Genomic DNA, 9,589 nt, shown 5'->3' on the forward strand with positions numbered 1-9,589 from the left:
CCCCGCCCTCACCCTTGGTCCAACTAAGACGCGCCAGTTCAGGAATCAGCCCGTATACTTAGGGCCCGTTCGGGGATCCACCAGCTCCTCAAAATATACGAAGCTGGGGAGTACCGTTTCGGCCGCTCCGAATTTTCTAGCGGCAGCTCCGTCCGCTCCGGGAGCGGGGGCGCGGAGCGGAGGGCCTCCGAACAGCCCCTTAGTAAAGCTCCGTACGTCTAGCAAAACCCATCCTAGACACCCTTGCCGGGAAAAAAATCCCAATCACCTGACTCAAAAGACAGATCCTATAGGAAACGGCTATGGCCCGTTCCTTGTGTGTTGCCTGATGCAAATAAAAGGTATACCATTGCATATGCAACCAAAAATAGTAATGTGCTACTACAGTAAATTTTATGCAGCAATAACAAGTCCAACTCGTGCACACTTGACACTTGGGTGGAATAATTATTCTAACGCGTATTCCTTGCGTGTTGCGTGATGCAAATAAGGTATTGCTTGTCTTTGATTGCAACGCCAAAAGATAACAGTGACGATACTGCAGTAAATTATCTGCACCATTAATATATTATAATAATTCCTTACTTGAAGTTAGAGCAACCCAAGATACGAAATACTCGTGCACACATGCTTTCGGTGGTCTGTGTATATAAGCAGCCTGGCTGCCGTTGAAAACGCAGCTACACACACCGCCATGGATCCCGAGCTTCTCATGGCGGTAAACAACGGCGATCACAAGCACCTGAGGCGCCTTCTTGGCGGGGAAGACGATCAAGCTGCATCTCCAGCCACCGCCGCCGCCATCGTCGTCAACATCGACCGCCACGCTACAGTGAGCTCCGCAATCCTGCAAGGCGTCACCCCGGACGGCGACTCTGCGCTCCACGCAGTAGCAGCCTCCGGGGACGGCGACAGGTACCTGGAGAGCGCCAAGGTGATCTACGGCAAGGCCGGGCACCTCCTGGGCGCGCGCAACAGGGGGGGGAGCACGCCGCTGCACCGCGCCGCCAGGGCGGGCAACTCCCAGATGCTCTCCCTCCTCATCGAGCTGGCGAGAGCGGACGGGACGAGCAGGGTGGAGACGATCCTGAGGACGCAGAACGGGGTCGGGGAGACGGCGTTGCACGAGGCGATCCGCGGAGACCACGCCAGCGCGGTGGACGTGCTGATGACAGCGGACCCGTGCCTGGCCCGTCACCATCTTGTCAACGCCGCCTCGCCGCTGTTCCTCGCCGTCTCGCTGTGCCGGTACGGCATGGCGCAGAAGCTGTACGAGAGAGACAACCAGTTGTCCTATTCTGGACCTGGGGGACAAAATGTTTTGCATGCTGCGGTTCTTCGGAATAAAGGTACGTACATGATCCTCCCTCCATTCCGAAATGTAATGCGCATAACTTTTTTGGCAAAATTCCATATTGTAGTGCGTGTTTGCTTCTTTACCCCACTCTTGACCAAAATATCCCTTATCATTCCCTTGCGCATCACCTTCCTCGCCTATCCCCTGCTCCCGCAATGTCGTCTCCGTGTTCCAGTATCCATGGCCGGCGTCCCGCCCTGAGTCTCCGCATCCATGACTGGCGTTTCCGCGTCAGCGACCGTCGCCTGGCCTCACTGTTTCCTTGCCTCGCCGCCTCCACCACCGCAGGAGCAAGGAGAATGGGGCGCCGTCTCGGCCGTAGTACGTAACGCGGAGGGCGAGCTCCAGCGCGCACTTGACGCACACACGCGATGGACGGCGGTGCAAAGCAGGTTCCCCAGCCGCTGGAGCTCCAGCGCGAGCACGCGCACGCGAGCGTCGGCGACATGTGGAGCATCTACAGTATTTTTTGGCTTCCGCGGCAGTGGACGCGGGTAGCGGGAAGTCACGGATGTGGCTGCCGGCGTGACCGTCAAGCAGACCTTCCTAATGCCATGGGGCTCGCGGAGGAGGTGGTAATGGGGTGGCTGTGCTGGGCCTGCTAATCCCTCCTGATGAAGGAGTGTGAGGGGGAGAGGAGGAGGAAGAATAGGGGAGGAGCCGTCCGACGAGCGACGGCGCTGGAGGAGGAGTCGCCTGAGTAACGGCGGGCGGGCGTCTCCGCGTCCAGCAAGATCAAGTCGCGAGGGCTCACCGCCGGCAAGGCCTAGCCATGCCGCCATTTTCTTCTCTACTCACGAGACCAAGTAGTACTCCAACTCTCAAGTAGTACTCCAAACCGTGCAAGGGGCTGGGGGCTTTCTCGTCCAAATTCTAGTGCCAGCACATACATTGGTATCTGAACTAGAATCTATGCGCACTAGATATTGGAACGGAGGGAGTATGAAATTGCGCGGCTTGCTACACATACATACAGTACACTATGACAGAGTGCTCGTATGGATCTAAATTGCACGTGACATATTTGCTCTTTTTTTTGGAACGGAGACGCTAGAAACGTCCGGCTTTAAATTAATAAAGCCCACAAGGCACCAGGTTCAAACGGTTACAACTTAGCGAACTCAATAGAGAACGTTCAGGTCCACAACCGGCATGAAACGGAACATAAGGTTCATCGCGAAGGCAATATTACAGCCGGCCAAACCAACCAGCGCAAAAGACCTAGCTAACATAAATTTCCACAAAAGAACTCCAAAAGCTTCACTGACTCGGCGGATCTTGTCTTGCCGCCGCCTGGATAGTCTTGATGCGCGTCATGGCCTCAGACATACGTTCAGCATCGCGCTCCTTCCCCAGTGGAGTCCACATCTGCAGAAATAGATGGCATTTGAAGATCACATCTACAGGATGGCTAGGGAAAACTTTTTTGATCGTTATTTTATTGCGCGTCGTCCAAATAGCCCAGAGCAGCGCCCCTACGCAACGCCAAGCGATTCTGCTAGTAGTCCCTTTTGTGGACTTGAGAATGGAAATTAAGTCATTCCCCGAGGCAGGGTTCCAGTTCGTGTGGAAGGCTTCCCGGACAGCACTCCACGCGAACCTGGCCAGGTGACATCTAAAAAATACGTGGTTAGCATCTTCACCTAGGCCGCATACCGTGCAGGTACCATCAGCCGGGCCGTTACGTTTGGCCACGTTATCCGAAGTAGGCAGCCTATTTCTAAGCATTTGCCACATGAAGATTTAAATCTTTAGGGGCAGGCCTGCCTTCCACAGCTCCTTAGCTATATCAAGCGTTGGCCCTTCAGTTAGCTTGTTATAAAGGGACTTCACCGTGAATTTCCTCGAAGTTGTCAAGCTCCACTCTACCGAGTCAACCCCTGTCCCTAGGCGCTTGGCACCTATTTGCTGAACCAGCCCGACCCAAGTGACATATTTGCTCTTGATCTAATTATAATTGAGTTTGAGATGTTAGAGCATCTACCACTACTAGGAAAAGGCCTACAAATGGCGCACCACATAGAAGTGCGCCACATCTATTTTTTATTCGTTTTTTTCTTAATCTTAGGTCACTATGGCTTAATCTCGGGTCAATATGCTTATACTCAGGTCAAATCGCACTCCGTGGTCAAACTTCCCAAAAAGTCACCCATCCTCACACTACTCCAGCCCAAGCACGCTTAACTTCAAAGTTCTATCCAACCCCAGCAACAACTCACTTCACAAGCACTTGTTGATATATCTAGCATATCAATCCTATTATACCTTGTTGATGTCTAGGACTTTGTTCATGGTCATAACTATGATGAAATTTTGAAAAATATTTCAAACTTCCCGGTCATATTACGTATCATTTTTTAAAAACAATTCAAAATCAATTTTTTTTTGAATTTTTTGCCTCTAGATCTTGAAAGCCCCGTAACTTTTTTTCTGTTAGGTTTTTGGGGATTTTGAAAATGTTTAACGGGGTTCCCCGGTTAAATTCGGATGTAACTTTTCGAGTAGATGATTTTTTATATATAAAACTTTTTAATCCGAGTTCGTATGCAAAAGTTATGCCCATTTTACAAATTTTCAGAGAGATTTTGCAAATAAAGTCAAAATTTATATTTGTAAATTTTCCCAACACCACATATCACATGGGAAACTTATTTTCTTTTATTCTCTTGACATTATTATTATTATTTTTATTTTTTTAAAACTGAAAAGGCGGTCCGAGGGGGGTGCATTCGGTGGAAGCTGGGCAAACTAGTAATGGTGCACCGGGGATGGTGTGCCATTAGTAGTTAAACTAGTAATGGCGCAACACACCCACGGTGCGCTATTACTAGTTTTGAAAAAAAATATAAAAAACTTTGAATTTTTCTTTTAAAAAAAAACTTAGTAATGACGTACTAGTGGACAGTGCGCCATTACTAGTTAAAACTAGTAATGGCGCACTGTCCACAAGTGCGCCATTACTAACATTTTTTTTCAAAACTACTAATGGCGCACGGTGGGTGTGGTGCGTCATTACTATGTCAACTAGTAATGGCGCACCACTTCCACGGTGCGCCATTACTAGTTTTGAAAAAATTTAAATTTTTTTTTACTAATGGCGCACCGTGGGATGTGATGTGCCATTAGTATTTAGTAATGGCGCATCACATGTACAGCGCGTCATTATTGTCCATCCCATCTATAGCCCTTTTCCTAGTAGTGTACAGTCGAAGACATCAAATCCGGCCCCCCAAACACACGTGGATGCGCTTGCGCGTCCGCGGGCATTCCTCATTTTGGTGCGTCCGCCACCCGTGTATCTTAAATCCGACCGCTCATATCCATGCAACACATGCACATATTAAAATAAACTAAAGTAGATCAACAAACTAGCACCAAATCTAATTAATTCAAGCATAATTCTAACATAAAATATCGATGGACAACCAAAAGATGCAGTTTCAATCAGACAGTACACTAAACAAATGATTAAGAATTTAATTAAATGAAGAAAGGGCGGAGGAAATCACCATTTCCTCGCCGCCCCTTTCCCATTAGGGTCGGCGATGCTTCTTTGGCCTTTGGTGTAGGCGTTGGCCGCCGGAGGGTCGTCGTCGAAGCTTGATCCGTCGTCGGAGCCGGCCCATGATGGGAGGTACGTGAGCACCCGTTGTCCTAACTGGTGCAGAAGGCGCCGGTCAGGAGCTCCCATTAACCATAGTCTTGCACTCTTGCTCGCCTTTGCCTTGTAAGTTTTGTTCCGGGCTGGTCACGGGCAATAGGATGATCGAAATGGGCCAGGTTTCCTTCCAGCCCAGGCTAAACCGAACGGCCCATTCTCGGCCTGACTTCAAACCTGGCCCGGCCGATCTGGCCGGAATGGGCCGCGTTCTGGGCCGTTACTGCTGCAACTGAATGGCCCTGAGTGAGTAGAGAATGTGTGAGACAGCCGGGTCGTTAGAAACCTCTGCTGCGCCGATCACAGGTGTATGATTTTCGATCCATCCATCTTCTTTTTTTGTGTGTGGACTTCGCATTTTGATTCCATATATAATGGGCGTCAACATGATATTCACCATGGCTGGAGCACGGCCACCGGTCACAGCAGTAGTCGCAAACTAAGGAAATGTAGTTTTAAGCGTAATTTTTAGGGTTTATGGTCTTTGATTCACAAATGGATAAATGGCACAACTGGCGCCTGGTACAACAATTTTTTTTTTTGCGAAACAAATTGAGTGGTAGGTGCAAATAAATTAGATATCAAAAATTGCTCAAACGATTCACTAATACATTCATTATGTGATGACTCGGTGTCATGACGTGTGATGCTCATTGTCGCCTCCTCAGACCATAGCCCACCACATGTCATAAACTTCAAGTATATAAAAAAAGATTGCAAAAGCAAAAAAAGAAATGCCGAAAGCTATGCTGCTGGTCGAGAACCTGTGGCTGCTGGGCGATATTCCGCGTCAGCATTGGCAACAAAATGAAAAGAGGTAACAAACGGCCCATAACTCCAACTCTAACGTGACTGCTCAATCAGAAGGTCTGGGGGTTAGTACCACCTCGTGTACCTAGTGTGCGTTGAAGCCAACACATTTGATAAATATATAGACTATTCTCAAAAAAAATAGACGGACAAGCCACCGCATTATGATGATCGGCTTCAGCCCATGTAAATTGTTGGGCGGAAAGCTAAATTCCCATACTGTAAAAAACGGAAGACCGTAAATACGAAAAGGAACGGGATAAAAATGATAAAGGCGCCAGAACGGGACAGGATTTTCCCATCCCGTTTTCACCCCTATACCCAGCAACTCTTCGGCTCCTATCCCCACCGCATCATCAAGGTCTGTGCTGGCCGCCTCACTCCCGCTCCATCTTGCTTCCCTCCTCTGCCCGCCTGCCAATCTAACGTCTCGAGTGGCAGTTGAGTTAGGAGATTTTGCTGCAATCCGAGGCGCGCGGCAAGGTTGGAGGCCGAGGGTTCCCGTTAGGGTTTGGTCTCGTCATGGAATGCAAGCAAGGGGTGTCACCGATGCAGTACTGGTGCTGATTTCGTGGATTTGTGTCGTGATATGGGTCAATGACATGGGCGAATTGTGGGTGACTCTGTGCTGATTTCGGATATCTCAGTTTGAGAATGTTAACCATGAAATTATCACCTACATTAATAATTATTACTCTCACTAACCATTTTCCTGAATGTATTCCCCAATAATGTAAATATTGATAGGATTGTAATTTGAGCTTCTCTCTCTTAGATTCATATCATTCCTAATCTACATGCCTAAAAAAAATATGCCTTATATCGGCTGTAACCATACAGAAAATCTTTCAGCTTAATACAAAATACGCAGCTATTGTATTCGAGAAAAGATATGCCATAATATAGGGTGTACACAGGGTGAATTATAAGAAGGGATGCATTATAAGTTCCCCATCTAGTAAATTAAGACTTTCTCCTTGGATGGAATCATATAAAAAAACAAATTCACATTTCAACAAACATAAAAATGAATATTGTAAATGAGTACATAATATATGTTCGTACATGATAGATTAATAGCAAGAATATTGGTTGTGCATGAGTACATGCTTTATGTTTGAACATCATATATTATTAGCATTATATATTAGCTAGATTGGACATGAGTGTACATAAGTTCTACCATTCATATATTATTACATAACAATGATATAGCACATATAATCCATACATAAGCATATCAAAAAGGTACAGGCATACAAACACCCCTATCCCAGTATTTGATATAGAAAATAAAAAAGAACAAGAAATTCGACTTGGTGGATCCTTGAATTTTTATGATTTTTCTGTATTTAAAAGGACAAAAAAATACTTTGGTTAGTTCAAATGCTTAAATTTTAATTGTCCCTTATTTCTTCATATATTTTGTGAGATTTTTGCTATACATTTCCAAGCTAAAATGTATTAGTTTTATATACAACCAATATACGATGGGAAGTTTCACCCAATATATGGTCCTGACTCCTGAGTTTGTATCTAATTAATATCAAATTCTCTGAATCCAATCTAGTATTTATGATAAATTTACATCTGTCCCAGATCCATCCTTGGCTACGGATGATCTGGCCGTTAAATATCCAACCATGTTTCACCAAATACAAACGTTATCCATATTAATAGTAGAAATCAATTTCACCAACTACTGCACAATAATGGAAATCTCTCTTACCGTACATATCCATTGAACGGTTGTAGTTTTGTACTTTCATTTTCTCCACTATGTTGGGACAAAAGGCTATGTTGTTGCTGTTTTGGTATTTTCTCAATAGTATTATTTAACACAAACATGGCTAACTTGCAGATATGGTGGAACTATTAATAGGATGGAACACGCAGCTTACTAAACAAAGAGATCAATATGGAAGCACTCCTCTACATTTTGCGCTATCAGTTTTGGAACGTCACCCACATGGAATGCTTCCCATATATGCTGTGCCAGTTATGAAAGGAAAAGATATTACAACACTTCTGAATATAGAAGAACCTCCGTTGGAGCTCACCAGGCAACTATTAGAAGCAGATGCACTTTCAGCATATGAACCAGATAAAAAAGGGTCATTCCCCATACATATCGCTGCATCGTCAAATAGACTTTCAGCCATCATTATTTTAGTCACAAGGTATCCCGGTTGTGCCAGTTTGCGCGATGCTGATGGAAGAACTTTTCTTCATATTGCCGTCAAGAAGAAGAGATTTGATATAGTTTGGTACGTCTGCCAGACACCTATGTTCTCGTCAATTTTGAACACACAAGACAATGAAGGCAACTCTGCTCTACACCTAGCTGTGGAGGCCGGGAATTTGTGGACTTTTGCTTGTTTGTTTGTGAACAAACACATAGATTTAAATTTACTAAACAACAAGCAGCATACTCCGCGGGAAGTTTCAATTAGCTCAATTCCAACAGGGCTATATTGTTTTCTGGTAATATTTCCTCCTCTTTGTTCTAACATATTTCATAGACTTTGAGCAAAAAATAGGAAAAGTAATAATGCTTTATCCTGTTTGTAGAATTCACGAATTCTAATACAAGAAGCACTAATGTCAGCCAATGCTACTTGTGATATTTGTCGCCGGGATGACGATGTGGAAGAAGAACATAATCCCAAATTACAAGCAGCGAATGAGGAAAAAGGATCTAAAGTAGTATCAGATTCAACCCAATTTCTTAGCTTTGGCATAGTGCTTGTTATAACGATGGCATTTGGTGCTACTTTTGCATTGCCTGGGGGTTACAAAACTGATGAAGGAACACCGGCTCTTGCTCGCACAAAACAGTTTCAAGGCTTCTTGATGGCAAATGCTTTAGCATTTTTGTGCTCAACAGTAGCCATCATAAGTCTTTCATTCGCTGGAACACCTACAGTTGAGTTGCTGATGCGCTACACACAGTATAATTTATCCATATTTTTGGCTTTGAATGCATTAGGATCCTTGGTCGTGGCTTTCATAATTGCTCTATATGTCATGATTACACCAGTTGCTGCTATAACTTTTATTGCGGTTATTGTGGTGATTGTTTCAACAACAATCCTCTATTCCGCCACACTAGTTGAGAAACTTTCTATACTTTTATTAGTGTTATGTTTTAGAATAGGAATTCTGCCAGTACTAAGATCTAGTATCTCTAAATTAATTTTATTTACTTGTTGGCCACTCATAGTAATCATAGTCTGGCAAGAAACATGCATGGCGACACATGTGATTTAAGCAAAAGGCATCAGAGGGGTATTATGAAATGGACATGTTTCTTGCCAATTTGTTTTAAAGTTTCTGTGTGACAACTGTTGTAATTGTAACCATGTGAATATTTTTTAAACATGATACCTATTACTTATTTGGTTATATCCATGCAGAAAAAGAAAGACTGCTCTGCCCAGAAGCAAATGCGTGTGTATGGCAGGATGTACTCTGTTAGCCATTCATAGAACTTTCTATGCTAAATCATCCTTGTTTGGATTGTAGTTACGAAAGAGAAACTAAATTTTTTTATCTCTCTAGCTGAAAGAACGTAGGCCGAGTCTCACAAAGCACAGCTTTATCGGGAGATTTGTGTGTGGATTTTCCAAAATGGGTTTCTACGGTTCGAGCCAAATGTTAAGTTGATTCTTCAACCCAATAGTCCCAAAAAAATAAAAGAGAACAAAAATGTAGTCACTTAAATTTTATCCCACTTACAAAAAAATCCCATATGAACCTATTTC

The 9,589-nt window shown here is 44.6% G+C and overlaps 1 pseudogene; it reads left to right on the forward strand.

The window, feature by feature from the left end:
* Nucleotides 1-694: 694 nt before the first annotated feature.
* On the forward strand, nucleotides 695-9,090 carry LOC119293015 (annotated as a pseudogene).
* The last annotated feature ends 499 nt before the right edge of the window (nucleotides 9,091-9,589 follow it).

Source organism: Triticum dicoccoides, chromosome 4B, assembly GCF_002162155.2.
Source record: "Triticum dicoccoides isolate Atlit2015 ecotype Zavitan chromosome 4B, WEW_v2.0, whole genome shotgun sequence".
Classification (NCBI taxonomy): Eukaryota; Viridiplantae; Streptophyta; class Magnoliopsida; order Poales; family Poaceae; genus Triticum; species Triticum dicoccoides.